At 38.1% G+C, this 16,819-nt stretch overlaps 1 protein-coding gene across 10 annotated transcripts in view; it reads left to right on the top strand.

The window, feature by feature from the left end:
* ABI1 (abl interactor 1) overlaps nt 1–16,819 on the top strand; it is a 123,969-nt gene that overhangs the window by 35,507 nt on the left and 71,643 nt on the right. The window lies entirely within an intron of this gene.

The raw sequence follows: 16,819 nt of genomic DNA, 5'->3' as shown, positions 1-16,819 counted from the left end.
TCTTTATTATAACTGATGTGTGTGAACAGAACATCTCTGTTCATATCTCAGATTTTTTGAAATAGCTACACAGATGATTCTCGATCTCTTTTTGGCATGACTGTAACTTAACAAAATTCAGTTGATTTCAGTAAAGGTTTATTAATTGAGTCTTATACTCTTATAATTCTCATACTTTTATATAACAGATTAAGAAATCAGGATAAATATAATTTGTCAGATAGTGTCATACTGGTCCTGATTTTTGGTTTGGAAAATGTGGTTAATGAATCACTACGATGGAGACAGCCAAGACTGATTCTGTGAGACTATTGTAAGCTGGTATGAGTGAGGAAATAGGGAGAGTCAATGGTAGGACAAGGTACTTTTGTTGGTATTTAATATTTATAGAACTTTTTTTTTTTTTTTTAAAGCGGAAGTACTTTGTTGTTCTCAAGTCAGTTAATTAAGGGTGGTACTGATTGTGACAGTATTAACTACCACTTTACCTAATAGTTTACAAAACATGCATTATGGTCCGTAAGTAATTTCCTAATGGAGTCACATTTATTTGAGGATGAACTGAAGATGTGAATTTGTTACTTTAGTGAGGAATAACTTAGAAAAGTGTTAAATGTTTAATTTTTGTTTCTCTCATTTATAGAACCTCTGTTCAGAGCATTAATTGTTTTGTAGATCAAAAACATTCTCAGCTGCCCTGAGAAAGTCAGCTTTCTCTATTCTCTTCCCTTCCAGATAATTAGAATTCATTTGGTGTACAGATTAGTTAATGATGACTTGAAGTGGTTCATGTTAGAGGAACTACTTTAGTAGTTTTACTCTGACACATCAGAATTATATTTTGTTCTATCTTAGAATTATAGACTGGGAGGCAGTGTGGTATAGTGGAAGACCATGGCCTTTGGAGACATAGTGGTTCTGTTTTCCTAGCAGTGGTACTTTGGGCAAATTACTTAACCTCACCAAATTTCTTTTTCTTCATTGTAAGTTATTCTAAATGGGATATTTAACATAAAGATAGATGCCTTTCTTGTGTGTGGTACAGGGTACATATTACAACAGAATTCCTGTCTCCATTCTTGTCTTCTCTCTGTTTTCCCAGTCCACTTTATAAAACTGCAGCTGAAGGGCTCTTTCTTTCTTTCTTTTTTTTTTTTTTAAGATTTTATTTATTTATTTATTTGACAGAGATAGAGACAGCCAGCGAGAGAGGGAACACAAGCAGGGGGAGTGGGAGAGGAAAAAGCAGGCTCATAGTGGAGGAGCCTGATGTGGGGCTCGATCCCATAACGCCGGGATCACGCCCTGAGCCGAAGGCAGACGCTTAACCGCTATGCCACCCAGGCGCCCCTGAAGGGCTCTTTCTAAAGCCAAAAACTAGTTCATGCTTTTTCTTCCTGAAAATCCTTCTGTGGCTCCCTTGTAGCCTCAGGATGAAGTCCAAATTCCTCAAGAGCCTATAGGATTTTTCTAGCCTTGTGGTGTATTTTCCCCTTGTGCTTGTTGACTACTGAAGCTTGCTCACTGCCAAGCTGATGTTCTTGTTCATTACATTCTGCTTTGAACTCTATCTTTTCCTCTTTGCCCTTCTCCTTTCTGATCCCCAAGCTGCTTCTGTTGTTCAGAATGTTAAGTGAAATAAAATTTCAGCCCCTTAAGTACATATGACAAGAGTAAGAACTGTGTAAGATGACCATTGGATAAAGATGCAGACCTGGGTTCTAGTCCTAGCTCCTCTGTTTACTAGTTAGAGGATACTTGGACAAATTAATATCTCTGAGCTTTATATAGTGCCCTTTATCTGTGAAACCTGGATGCCTGCTTAGTTTACTGTGTGAAAGTGTTTTGGAAACTAAATATATAGCTGTTAAAAGTATTACTGTCAAGAGCATATTTTGGGTATTAGTGAGATGGCTATATTTCCTAATGTTTGAGGAATTGGAATATGTTCTCCTGCCCCAAATTTATATGTTGAAGCCCCTGCCTGTGACTGTATTGGAGATAGGGCCTTTAAGGAGGTGACTAAGTTTAAATGGAGTTTGGGGTGTGGCTCTGATAGAACTGGAGTCCTTTTAAAAGAGGAAGTGACAGCAGAGATTGATTGCTCTCCATCATGTGAGAACATGTTGAAAAGGTGGACTTCTGCAAGCTAGAGAGAGAGCTCTCACCAGAAACAGAATGCTGACCTTGGATTTTTCATCCTCTAAAACTGTTAGAAAATAAACTGCTGTTGTTGAAGACAGTCAATATTTTGTTATGGCAGCCTGAGCAGACTAGTACAGATTAAAATATAATTGCCTTGTGGGAAGGGCAAACTAGACTGATTTCTCAGATAACATTTTTTTTTTTTTAAGATTTTATTTATTTGACACACACAGCGCGGGTGCACACCCAAGCAGGGGGAGCAGCAGAGGGAGAGGGAGAAGCAGGCTCTCCGCTGAGAAGGGAGCCCGATGTGGGTCTCAATCCCAGGATCATGACCTGTGCTAAAGGCAGATGCTTAACTGACTGAGCCACCCAGGAGCCCCTAGATAACATTTTTTTTTTTTTTTAAGATTTATTTATTTGAGAGAGAGAGAAAGAGAAGGGGAGGGCCAGAGGGAGAGGCAGTGAGTATCTTAAGCCGACTCCACGCTGATGCGGGGGTCTATCTCATGACGCTGAAATCATGACCTGAGGCGAAACCAAGAGTCAGAGATGCTCAACCTACTACGCCACTGAGGTGCCCCTCAGATAACATTTTAATGAGTAACACAATCAGCTATAAATTAGTGGACTAGTTTAGAAATTGGCCTTGGTAATTTGGGAGTTACCCTAATAGATTTTTCGTCTGTATGATGAGAATTAGTGTCAGTTGTTACTTTCAAGTTTAACCAAAATCCTTTTTTTGGAATGTACTTTGCCCCCTCCCATATAAAAATTAGTAAGGATGCATTTGGCTGTAGTTAATAAAAAAGAACTCAGGCATAAGCAATAAGGAACATACATTATTTTATATCACAAGAAATTCCAAAGTAGGGTTGTCCCAGCGTTGGTTAGTTCTTTGGCTTTGTATTACCAAGGATTCAGGTTCTTTCTGTTTTCCCTTTTCTCTTTGATGGAGTGGTAGTGGGGTATTATTAGCCTTATTTTTAGTTTCCTGGTGTCTGCAAGCTGGTTGCAATAAAAATGTTACATTGTGATTGTAGAACATTTGGAAATTCCACAAAAGAACGAAGATGAAAACACAAATCGTTTATATAATCCTGATGTAATTGTTAATAATGCTGATGTATCTCCTCTCAATATCTGATGAGTTACTTTGCATAGGTATTTAATTATACCAAACAGAATTAGGTAACTAATATGTATTGTGTTTTTTTATTTTTTATTTATTTATTTTTTTAAATTAAGATTATATAAAGAGAATTTTCTTAGTAAAAGTAATTTCTTTCTGATTATTGAAGTGATCATTGAAAAAATTAAATACAGAAAAAAAATAAAGAATATTAAAAAATCACCCATATCTCATTATCCAGGTATATTTACTAATTAATATGTTAAAATATTTTTATATTTTATGTTTATATAAATAAACATATATTACATATATAAAATTATGTATATTTTAAAGATTTTATTTACTTATTTTAGGGAGAGTGTGTGTGTGTGGTGCAAGTGGGCTGAGGGGGAGAGGGAGAGAATCTCATGCAGACTCCATGCTGAGTGCAGAGCCTGTCTAGGGGCTGGATCTCATGACCCTGAGATAATGACCTGAGCCAGAGCCAAGAGTTGGCCGCTCAACTGACTGAGCCATCCTGGCACCCCTATACAGGTTTCTTTAAAAAAAACCCCAGGTATTTGGGGTGCCTGTGTGGCTCAGTTGATTAAGTGTCCAACTGCATTGGGCTCTGCGCTCAGTGTGGGGAGTCTGCTTGAGATTCTCTTTCCCTTTCCCTTTGCCCCTCCCCCTTCTCTCTCTCTCTCTCTCTCTCTCTCACACACACACTCTCTCTCTCTCTCAAATAAATAAATAGAGTCTTAAAAAAACAAATAAACCAGGTACATAGTCATTTTGTAATCTGCTTTTTACTGAATATACATGTTTTCTTGTGGTTCATACCCCAACATCTTTGCTTCTTCGCCTCAACCGATACCTGTTGTCTCATAAGGAGTTTCAATTGACTGAGAAAGAAAATTTGGGCCGAGTTTACAGATGGTTTTGCATCATATGCTGGTACCACCTGAAGATGGATATTTATAGCACTGTAACCACAATCAGGGGTATGACCCAGAAGGGCAGTGGTGAAGGGAAATTCTCCTGATGCGTAGAACTTTGTACCTCCTAATTTATTTTGCATGGAAAGAGAGATGGTTAGAGATGTAAATCCATTCTGACTCATGGGAGTAACAATTCTTGGGCCTATTCATTATGGACCTGGAAAGAACATAATTGGAAGTATGGGGAGTAGATATGTAGATACACTTCTGAATGGACATTAGCTAATGTTCGTGTTCATCGTGTGAATGCCTATCAAAGAGCAATCGCAGCAGAAGGATCTTAATAATCAAGTGGACAAGGTATAACCTCTGGATTCTAGCCTCTTTCCTCATTTACCATGATCATTGCTCAGTGGGCTCATGAAAAAGATGCCAGGGCGGCAGTCATGGAGGTTGTGTGTGCATATGCTTAGCAATATGGACCTCCACTCACCAACACCAACCTGGCTACTGCTGAATGACCACCTTGCTAATAACAGAGCGCTGACACTGAATCCCAGAGAGAGCACCATTCCTCTGGTATTTCATATGACACTGCCACCCCTCTTTCTAAAAGATTTTATTTATTTATTTATTTATTTATTTATTTATTTATTTGAGCACGTTTGCACGTGAGCAGGGAAAGGCAGAGGGGGAGGGAGAGGGAGAGGGAGAAAGAATCTGAAGCAGACTCCGTACTGAGAGTCAGATGTTTAACCAACTGAACCACCTAGGCACCCTCATATCACATTGCTTTTGACTAGGCAGCTCGTTTTACAGCAAGTAAAAGGTGGCATTGGGCTTATGTTCATGAAATTTCTGATTTTACCATGTTCCCCACTACCCTGAAGCAGCTGAATTGATACAACAGTGGAATGTTCTTTTGAAACTCACTGCACCAGCTGGTGGCAGTTCCTTTGTGGTGTTGGGGTAATGTTCTTTAAGTTGTGGTCCAGTCTCTGAATCAGCCACCAGTGTGTGGTGGTATTTCTTCTGTAGCCAGCATTCATAGGTTAGAGAATTAAGAGGTTGACACAGAGTGAATTCCTCTCACTATTACCCCTAATGGTCTACTAGCAAAATTTTTGCTTCTTTTCTTACAGCTCTGGGGTATGCTTATTTCGAGAGGAATGCTTCTACTGGGGAATGCAGCATTGGTTCTGTTGTACTGGAAGTTGAGCACCTGGCCACTTTGGCTTCCTCATGCCAGTGAATTCATAAGTAAAGCAAAAGATTACTGTATTGGGGGCGCCTGGGTGGCACAGCGGTTAAGCATCTGCCTTCGGCTCAGGGCGTGATCCCGGCGTTATGGGATCAAGCCCCACATCAGGCTCCTCTGCTCTGAGCCTGCTTCTTCCTCTCCCACTCCTCCTGCTTATGTTCCCTCTCTCGCTGGCTGTCTCTATCTCTGTCAAATAAATAATAAATAAAATCTTAAAAAAAAAAGATTACTGTATTGGTTAGGGTGATTGAGTCTGACCCCAAAGTGGAAATTGGGTTGCTGCTACACAGTGGTAAAGAGGAATATGTATGCAATGCAGGAGATCATCTGGAGTGCCTCCTAGTACTTCCATATCCTATGATAAAAGTTAATGGAATACTAAAACAGTCAAATACAGGCAGGGCTAATGGCAGTAATTTGAGTCAGCACACCAGGCAAGGAGTAACGACCAGATGAGATGATTGCTGAAGGCAAATGGAGTATGTGATAGATAGTGGAAGAACATTATAAATACCAGGTATGACCTCATGAACAGTTACAAGATGAAAACTCTATTGATGAGCATTTGTTCTGTACTTTAATATTTGTGTATATATTAGCCAATTCTTTTTCTCCTCTCTCCCCAGTTGTCTTATATTTAACTTTAGGTGTGTTAATAGTGGTTAACCTAATATTTCAGTATTTAAATTGCAGGATATCAAAGGGGAAGTACAACTCAGCCAGCTAGAAAAAGAATGAACATTACTCAGAGAAAGTAGACTTTGTATTCTCTTTTGGGGAGATAGAATTGTTTTGGTTGTATGAGGATGAGTGTATCATGTTAGACTAAAGCATGTTTTTGCTATTGTCTTTATTCAGGAGTTAAATATGATGAAAGAGGTTTGTACATATACCATATTGACAGAGGTATTGTGTTGGTTTGTACTGTTGGCAGTTTACTTAAGTTGAAACTATGTATCTCATAGTTCTGTATCAGGGTTCCTTCCTTGTATGGTTGTGGGTTAAAATTGGCTAAAAGAGAATTCGTTTAAGCAACATTCATTAACCTCTAAAGGTTTTTGTGGTTAGATGTAGTAAGAGGCAAAGAGGTGTTGGTGGGTTCCAGCTTGACCTTGGTCTCCTTTGCTCTGCATGTAGTTCTTTTTGCTGGTTGCAGACAGTTTCATCAACAGTGGCATCAGGCCCCTTACCTGATAGGAGACCTGCAGAAGCATAGCTTCCCAGATCTCCCCAGGAGCATTTCTTTGCAGTCCCATTTCTCCAGCTGGGTGTGTTTGGTTTCTCAAATTGGCTGATGCCTTTCTGATCCTCCCACTTCCCTTGTGGACTATCTCAGCTTTCCCAGCTATTTCTATAATTGTGTAAGGTAAAATTCTATAATTTTTTTTCTTATTCTGTTAGTCTTAGTGGCTCTGCTTCCCAGTTTGAATCCTGACTTACTACCCTTTATTTGGTAAATAGCTATCACTTTTATTGACTACATGGCATTCTAGTATATGAATTTTTTTAACCACCTGTCATTGGTCATTTTGATTATTTCTTTTTTTTCCCTTGTGATTATAAACAAAGGTGGTTGGACATCCTTAAGCATACAATGTATTTTTTGTTGTTGTTGTTTGTTTTTTTTGTTTGGTTGGTTTTATTTGTTTTTTGCACTTGACCTTTTATTTTTTTTGGGGGGTAAATTCCTAGAAGTGAGGACTATATACGTTTTAAAGAACTGTTGTACATGTTGTCTAATTGGATCGTCCAGCAGTATGTGAAAATGCTTGCCCAACATACAGTCTCTATCATGGTGGCTCTTTCAATTGAATTCTTTTTTAAGTTTTCATTTAAATTCCAGTTAATTAGGGGCGCCTGGGTGGCACAGCGGTTAAGCGTCTGCCTTCGGCTCAGGGCGTGATCCCGGCGTTCTGGGATCGAGCCCCACATCAGGCTCCTCCTCTAAGAGCCTGCTTCTTCCTCTCCCATTCCCCCTGCTTGTGTTCCCTCTCTCGCTGGCTGTCTCTATCTCTGTCAAATAAATAAATAAAATCTTTAAAAAAAAAAAAAAATTCCAGTTAATTAACATACAGTATAATATTAGTTTTAGACATTCAGTATAGTGATTCAGCACTTCCATACAACACCCGGTGCTCATCACAAGTGCATTTCTTGGGGCACCTGGGTGGCTTAGTCATTTGAGCATCCTACTCTTGGTTTTGGCTCACATTGTGATCTCAGGGTGGTGGGATCGAGCCCTGCGTTGGGTTCCACACTCAGTGCCGAGTTGGCCTGAAATTCTCTCCCTTTCCCTTTCCTTCCCCCTCTGCCCCTCTCTCCCCTCACACGTGCGCTCTCTCTGTAAAATAAATAAAATCTTCCAAAAAAAAACCCCTCCAAAACCTAGAAAAACAAGTGTACTTCTTAATCCCCATCACTTCTTTTAACCCATCCTCCCACCCACCACCCCTCTCAGTGTAATTCTTTTAAGAAGAAAGAAGATCATATGAGAATATAATTAGTTAACATGGAGTTAATGGGAAGGAAGCTAGTGCCTTGGGCTAAGTATGAAATATATTCTGTCAATAATACTTAAATGTGTAACTAATTTTGTGTTTAAATGTAGTGCCTCTTGGGGCGCCTGGGTGGCTCAGTTGGTTAAGCTGCTGCTTTCAGTTTGGGTCATCCCAGGATCCTGGAATTGAGCCCCATGTCTGGCTCTCTTCTCTGTGGGAGCCTGCTTCTCCCTCTCCCCTTCTTGTGTTCTCTTGTGCTCACTCTCTTTCTCTCTCTCAAATAAATAGATAAAATCTTTAAAAAAAAAAGTAGTTGCTCTTTTGAAAACTGGGTTCTTACAGGTTTTCTATTAAGCCTGTTTTTTAAAATGTAAATCTTTTTTCTTTTTTGAAGATTTTATTTATTTGACAGAGCACAAGCAGGGGGAATGAGACTTCCCCTTGATTTTGCTGGGTCGCAGTTGCTTTAAGGGGGTGATGGTAGGAGGAGCTGTGCTACTGCTTACAGTAACTAGGTTTCAACTTGAATTGTTATGCAAACAGTTTGTTCTTTTTGCTGGATATTTGCCATAACTTGGTAGGGCTTCTTTTAGTTATTTTTCACTTCTCTTGAAATGGGAATTGTGTTGGAGAAAATTACATCCTTTTAGTGCTAGCTGGGTATTGAGTACATGCCTACCCTAATCCACATGACTTCATGCTTAATAGGTTTATTTGTCAGTAGTGAACCAGCATTTGGCCTGTGTACTCTTCCCGCCCCCCCTCATCCTCTCATTCCTCTCCACAAAATGATTATGGATTCCTCCTGGAAAGCTTCTCAGGTCTCAAACAATCAAATCTTAGGTTAGCCTTTGGCAAAGTAGATGTTTTGTGTACTTTATGGTATATAAAACTCTTACTGTTACAGGTGTTAAAACTTGACATTTTAAATTCTTCCTATTAGCATTAACATACTTTTTTTTTTTAAGGGCCCTTGGAACGCTCCCTGCTCAGCGGGGAGTCTGCTTCTCCTGGCTATGCCCCTTTACCCTGCTGGTGTGCGCTCGCTCTCTCTCTCTCTCTCTCTCATGAATGAATAAAATCTTTAAAAGGAAAAAAAAAATACAGGGCCCTTAGACCAAGAAGTGTTCCTTATGTACTGTATATATAATCAATTTTAAGAAACTTCTTCCTCACCCCTTAATTTTAACATTTCTGAAATTGGGATTCATTTTACAATTAAAAAGCTGTCAGAGCAGTAGTCCTTGTACTTGTGTGAACTTGGTTGTTTTGCTGGTGGTTTAGCTGGATTATTGCAACCTGTTAACAGATCATTTATGGACCATTTGAGGAAAGAATAGAGTCCTGGGTTTTGCCTTAAGACAATTTTGGGGGGTGACACCTTCTGGTAAGATTAAGTTAGCATTAGCTTCCAAATGTGCAGAATTGGTGTCAGCAGGTTGGAAGAAAATTCTTGAAATAATGATAGAGCCTTATCTTAAAAGATATTGTATCACCTGCAGTGGGAAGTATACAGCATCACCTATATAGTGTTCTTGCCACTTTGTTTAATCAGAATCAGTCGTAAGGGAATAATCAGACAAATCTAGTTTGTAGGACTTTCTGGAAGAAAACTGGTTTTTGGTTTTTATTTTATTATTATTATTATTATTTATATATTTATAAAAAAGATTTATTTATTTGAGAAAGAGAGAGTACACGAGCAGGGGGAGGGACAGAGGGAGAGAGGGAATCTCAGGCAGACTCCCAGTGTGGAGCCCAGCTGAGACCATGACCTGAGTCGAAGCCAAGAGTTGGACGCCAGGGGCGCCTCGGTGGCACAGTCGTTAAGCATCTGCCTTCGGCTCAGGGCATGATCCCAGCGTTCTGGGATCGAGCCCCACGTCAGGCTCCTCTGCTGGGAGCCTGGTTCTTCCTCTCCCACTCCCCCTGCTTCTGTTCCCTCTCTCACTGGCTGTCTCTGTCATGTCAAATAAATAAATAAAATCTTAAAAAAAAAAAGAAAAAAGAGTTGGACGCCAAACCAGGTGCCCCAGCTAATTTGGATAATATCTGTGTTTTGAACATAAAACAGTGTCAGGGTTGAAGGGTAAAGGTTATTTTAGTTTTAAGGAAACTAGATAGATATGACAATAGCTTTGGAAAATCTTTGGTTGGGTTTTGGATCATACAAAAGATACAGAGATTTTTTGGGGGGCGCCTGGGTGGCTCAGTTGGTTAAGCATCCGACTCTTGATTTTGACTCAGGTCATGATCTTGAGGTTTTGGGATTGAGCCCCGTGTTGCACTGTGTGCTCAGTTGGGAGTCTGCTTCTCCCTGTTCCTCCTCCCCTCACCCTGCTTGTGTATCCTCTCCCTCTCAAATAAATAAAATCTTAAAAAAAAAAAAATTTCTCTCCTCTCTCTGCCCCTACTACCTGTAAAAAAGGTTTTTTTGTTTGTTTCTGAATTTGGATAACTGAATATGAATTTTGTAGCAGATTTTATTACTTCATGATTAACACTGACATAAATTATCTTCTAGATAAGTCTGAAAAAGTATTTCCTATAAGTATGAAATGAATTCTTCATCAGAAAGCATTCTGACACAATTGGCAGGTTTTTTCTTAGTGATACATAAAAATCGTGCATCTAACAGCTGATTTGTTATTCTTTTGTAGACTTCGGTTATTTTTAAATGGATTGTCATGAAATTGCTTCTATAAAGAAATAGGAAAAGCCTTATATAAGCATGTAAAATATTCTATGGGAAAAATACTGACTTTGGAAAAGTTTCTGGGAGATTTGGATTAGAGGTCAGTTAAAAGTTATTAAAAGAAAAAAGTTATTAAAAGATATCATGTGACATTTCTAGAAAGGGGGAGAAAAAGTAAAGACAAAAAAAGATGGCAGAAAACTTTTTTTTTTTTTTAACGCATAGACCCCCCCCCCCCCCGCCCCTATTTGTTACCTAAGTAGGCTCATTAAAGCACTTGCAGTTAGGGCAGAGAGAAATTGTTTTTCAGAGAAAGGAAATTACCTTCAAGTCCTCTTGGCAGACTTTAAGGAAGGGTTCAAAGTGAGAAAGAGAACATTTTAAGTTATTATTTTTTTGAAATGTTATTATACAGGCCAATGCTATAGCATGTGTTCTGGGTATAGGCTCTGTTTTCCATATTGGACATCTTTTAATAGTAGGACCCTATCTTAGAATGGCACTTTTAATGTTAGCCTATAGGTTGATATTTAGAGCTTAATTATATAGCTAAAATGTTTCTGTGAAGAGTTAGAAGAAAATGATTAATTCTATTAAACTTGTAAAATGAATAAATTAGCACATTTCATAAGTCAGTGGTGCCTACTGTTTGAGGAAAACAGATTTAAGGTAGAGCTAGAACAAAAGGACAGTATTGGTGTTTTGTTATTTATTTCATATGACTAAAAATGTTATATGGGTATTTAATTTTTAGGATACTTTTTTTTTAAGATTAAAGATTTTTTTATTATTTTGAAGTAATCTCTACACCTAATGTGGGGCTTGGACTTACAACCCCGAGGTCAAGAGTTGTGTGCTCCACCTGCTGAGCCAGCCAGGTACTCCTTTTTAATTTATTTTTTTAAAATTTTAAGTAGGCTCCATGCCCAACGCAGGGCTCAAACTCATGACCCTGAGATCAAGAGTTGCTCTCTCTACTGGCTGGGCCAGCCAGGCGCTCCAAGATGCTTTCTAAGAAAAGCATTCTGAGTTTATTTAAAAAATGAGTGAAAATTAATTTTTAATGTATTCCAGTTATAAAATTTTGCAGGCAGGGGAGCTTGGCTTGGCATAGTCACTGGAGCACGTGACTCTTAGGGTGCTGAGTTCAAGCCCCATGTTGGATGTGGAGCCAGTTTTAAAATTCAAAAAAAAAAATTGCATCCTTATAAAACCAAGTAAAATGTAAAAAAAAAATTTTTTTTGAGAGTGAGTGGGGGTGGGGTGGGAGGAGGGGGCCGAGGAAGAGAGAAAATCTTAAGCAGGCTCCATGCCCAGTGTGGAACCTGATGCAGGGCTTGATCTCACAACTGTAGTATCATGGGCTGAGCTGAAATCAAGAGTCAGATGCTTAAATGACTGAGCCATCCAGGTGCCCCTAAAATGTGAATTTATAAAACTAAATATGATATTTTGCTGAAGTTGAAAAACAGGTATATGGGGTTATCATATTATTCTTTCTACTTGTATATATATTCTTTACTTTTCAGGGGGAATAGTAGGAGATATTCATAATTAACTGTACATGTTTTCCTCTGAATCCCTACAACTACTAAATAATGCCATCTCTTGTTTGGTCATTTAGAAGAAATTAGATTTGAATTTTTTTTTTTTTTAAACAGGGCTCAATACATTGATGCCCTCATTAAAATCAGGTTCTTAGTATTAGAGGATTTAAAATGAGGCAGTAGGCAACAAACAGGTTACTGCCATAACCATGAAGCCATTGAAAATTGTTTTTTGAAAAAGATGCTTACCTAGACTGGCACATGGAGAAATGCTCATGGTATATTTAATGGAAAAAGCAGGGCGTTAACTGTAGGGTATAATGTCAGTTTTTTCATTCTTGCATACAAACACATACTGGAGAGACTTGGAAGAAAATACACTAACATGTTAACATGGTCTATTTGATAGGACCATGATACATTTTTTTTCATTTTTCATTTATATTTCTCTTTTTCTGTATTTTTCTGTTAAAAATCAGGCAAAAAAATTTTTAAAAAACTATATAGTATTTGTTTTCATTTAGAATGCATTAGTTTTGGGGCACCTGGGTGGCTCAGTTGGCTAAGCGTCTGCCTTCGGCTCAGGTCATGATCCCGGGGTCCTGGGATCAAGCCCCACATCAGGCTCCCTGCTAAGCAGGGAGTCTGCTTCTCCCTCTGCTCCTCCCCCGATCATGCGCGCGCGCGCTCTCTCTCTCTCTCTCTCTCTCGCTCACTCTCTCTCAAATAAATAAATCTTTTTTAAAAAAAGAATGCATTAGTTTTTAAGCATAGTCATGACAAGGATGTTCTCCGTTTCTTTTAGGACTTAAGTATTTACATGAGGTGGAGGGGGGAAGAGTTTTGCTTTGGTAAGAGATGAAGGTTGAGAGAATGAGGGAGAGGAAATATTGTTAAAGGAAAATGTATAGATACGAGAGAGATTGCTTATAGCTAGTAATTTACACTTGAGGGAGGGGGGAAAAGATCACTCTGCCTTTGTAGTCACCTTGAAGGGCAAGAAAAGGACTTATAGGTATAGATATTACTTGAAAATGTTCTTTACTACAGCTAGCAGATCCTGACTCAGTAAAGCTTGATTTCCACAGGTAGAGGAGGAAAGAAGACAGCTAGTTTTATGTATGGGCTGTTCATAAAATTCAGTTATCTAAGGAATTTCCTGTTTAGTTCTTGGCTACATTGTTTATTTTGAGTTTAGCTCTTTTAAATAATTAACTTTATCTTTTAAAGCTGAACATGTTTATTTCCATTTTAAGAAAACTTCATCAGTGGCATAAGACGGGGGTGGCAAATGGATTTCATATCACATGTCAGCTCCTGGAGTGATTAGTTAAGAGTTTTTAGACTTTGCAGGGAAGACTGCTATAATTAACACTGTCTGTTTTAGTTCTTGAAGAAATGTTGGATATTTGTCTTCTAGTTTATAATCCATTTTGTATGATGCTTTGGAACGTACTAAAGCTATTGGTAGTGATTCAGTTAAAGTATAAAAAAAAGCAGGAGGGAGACCAACTATTGGATACTAAATTTACAATTTGAGATAAGCAACAGCAGCAATTCTTGTCTAGACTTTACTTTTAAATTCAGTGACCTGTAGAGGAAATTAACTATAACTGTGTCTTCAGTAAGGTAGCTGCAATCCACATGTGGTTCTTGGGCACTTTTTAAAATGTGGCTAGTTTGACTGAAAATGAATTTTTAAATTTCACTTCATTTTAATTATTTTAAATTTAAGTTAAAAATGGAAATTGTAAAATATTTTCTGTTAAACACAACTTCATTGTTTTGGTAGGACTACATTTTACTTTAAGAATTGCATTGGAACAGGGGCGCCTGGGTGGCTCAGTCGTTAAGCGTCTGCCTTCGGCTCAGGGCGTGATCCCAGGGTCCTGGGATTGAGCCCTGCATAGGGCTCCCTGTTCCGCTGGGAGCCTGCTTCTTCCTCTCCCACTCCCCCTGCTTGTGTTCCCTCTCTCACTGGCTGTTTCTCTCTCTGTCAAATAAATAAATAAAATCTTTAGAAAAATAAAATAAAATAAAATAAAAAAGAATTGCATTGGAACATTCATGGGAGGTTTTTATGTCTAGGCCTGGAAGTGGCATCCATTTCTGCTATCATTCCATTGACAGTATTTAGTTTTGTGACCATGTGATTAGGGAAGCTGGAAAATAAAGTATAATTTTGTGCTCTAGAGGAAGGGAGAATAGATTTTAGTACAAAACTAGAGTCTTTCCTACTCTTGTAAAAGAAAAGTGTGCAACTTGTAGACTGAAAACAAAAAGGCAGATGAAACTCTAAAATTCAGTGGATGACCGAAAATAACCAAGTGTCACTCAAGATTAAATCTGCCTAGTTTGGTAAACATACTAAGAATAGAAAGTACTTCCTTAACTTCATAAAGGGCATATACCTTCGTAAAGGTCAGATGCCCAAAAAGCCAGAGCAGTAGAGCAAGAAAAAGAAGGTATAGAAATTGGAAAGTAAGAAGTAAAATCATCTTTCATGATTGTCTGTGTACAATGTCCTAAGAAATCTACGAAAAAGCAACTGCAGCAAATAATTTAGCAGTGTTGCAGCATTACAAGGTCAGTATTCAAAAATCAGTTGTACTTTTATAAGCTTGCAATGAATAATTGGCAATTGAAATTATAAAAACAGTACCATTCATGATAGCATAAAAAATATGAAATATATAGAGATAAATTTAACAAAAGGTTTGCAGTTGTAAACAAACACTTTAAATTTTCTCAGCAAAGTTTTTAAGAAGACCTAAATAATAGGAGAGGGTTATTGTGTTCATATCTGGAAGATGCGGTATTGTTAAATGGCAGTTTTCTCCAAATTTATTTATAGATTCAGTGTAATTCCAGTCAAATTTTCAGGGGGCTCTTTTGTGGAAATTGACAAACTAATTCTAAAATTTACATGAAAGTGCAAAAGACTTAGAAATATCTAAAACAGGGGCACCTGGGTGGCTCAGTCGTTAAGCGTCTGCATCCAGCTCAGGGCGTGATCCCAGGGTCCTGGGATCGAGCCTTGCGTCGGGCTCCCTACCCTGCAGGGAGCCTGCTGCTTCCTCTCCCTCTTCCCCTGCTTGTGTTCCCTCTCTCGCTGGCTGTCTCTCTCTCTGTCAAATAAATAAATAAAATCTTAAAAAAAAAAATCTAAAACAATCTTGAAAAAAGAAAAACAAATCTGGGGTACCTGTCTTCAAGAGTTACTAAAGCTATAGTAATCAATACAGTATAGTACTAGATGAGGATCAACAGATGTAACAATGGAACCCAAAAGAGAGCCCAGAAATTGACCTATATCTATGCAGTCAATTGATTTTTGAGTAAGTGCCAAGAGAATTCACTGAAGAAAAGGGTGATCTTTTCAACAAATGATGCTGGAACAGTTGTATATTTATGTATAAGAGTTTTGACCATTACCCTAACTTGGCACCATATGCAGAAAGTTTATATGAAGTAGATCATAGGTCTGTCTAAATGTGGAGCAAAAATTATAAAACTTCTGAAGGAAAACATGGAAATTTTAGTGACCTTGGGTTTGGCAAAGATTTTTAAAAACAGGACACAAAAATCATGAAATATAAAAGAAAAAACTATAAATTGGACTTCATTAAAAGAAAAGTATTTTTCCCTTCAAAAGACTTAATGAAAAGGCAGGCTACTGACTGGGAGAAATATTTGTAAAACATATCTAACAAAAGACTTGTATGCAGTTTATAAAATCAACTCAGTAATAAAGCAAACCGGTTAAAAATGGGCAAAAGATTTGAACACTTACTGAAGAAGTGAATAGTATATAAGCGTTTGAAAATATGCTCGTCATGATTTAATAGAGAAATTGAAATTAAAACCACTAGTAGAATGGTTAAAATTAAAAAGACTGACCATGCCTAATGTTGCCAAGGATGTGGAAAAACTAGAACTCACATACATTGCTGGTGGGAATACCAAATGGTATTGCCACATTGGAAAATAGTTTAGCAGTTTCTTATAATGTTAAACAGAAACTTAATTTACCATGGACTTGGCAATTCTGTTCTTAGGTATTTACCTAGGTATTACCCAAGAGAAATGAAAACATGTCTACTCAAAGACTTAGACTCAGAAATTTGTAGCAGTTTTAGTCATAGTAGCCCCAAACTGGAAACAAACCAAATGTCTATCAGCTGATGAGTAGATAAACAAATTGTGGTAAATCCATACAATGGAATATTGCTTGGCAATAACGAGGATAAATTTTGAGAGCAATATTCTAAGTGAAGGAAGCCAGACATAAAAGACTATATAATTTTTTTTAATTTTTATTTTTATTTATTTATTTTTTATAATGATTTTTTTATTATATTATGTTAGTCACCATACAGTACATCCCCGGTTTCCGATGTAAGGCTCGATGATTCATTAGTTGTGTATAACACCCAGTGCACCCTGCAATACGTGCCCTCCTTACTACCCATCACCGGCCTATCCCATTCCCCCACCCCCTTCCCTTCTGTGGCCCTCAGTTTGTTTCTCATAGTCCATAGTCTCTCATGTTTCATTCCCCCTTCTGATTACCCCCCCTTTCTTTATCCCTTTCTTCCCCTACCGATCATCCTAGTTC

This window comes from Ursus arctos, unplaced genomic scaffold (genome assembly GCF_023065955.2).
Source record: "Ursus arctos isolate Adak ecotype North America unplaced genomic scaffold, UrsArc2.0 scaffold_30, whole genome shotgun sequence".
In the NCBI taxonomy this organism is placed as follows: Eukaryota; Metazoa; Chordata; class Mammalia; order Carnivora; family Ursidae; genus Ursus; species Ursus arctos.
The sequence above is the reverse complement of the archived record's forward strand: the minus strand, read 5'-3'. Positions and strand labels throughout refer to the sequence as shown.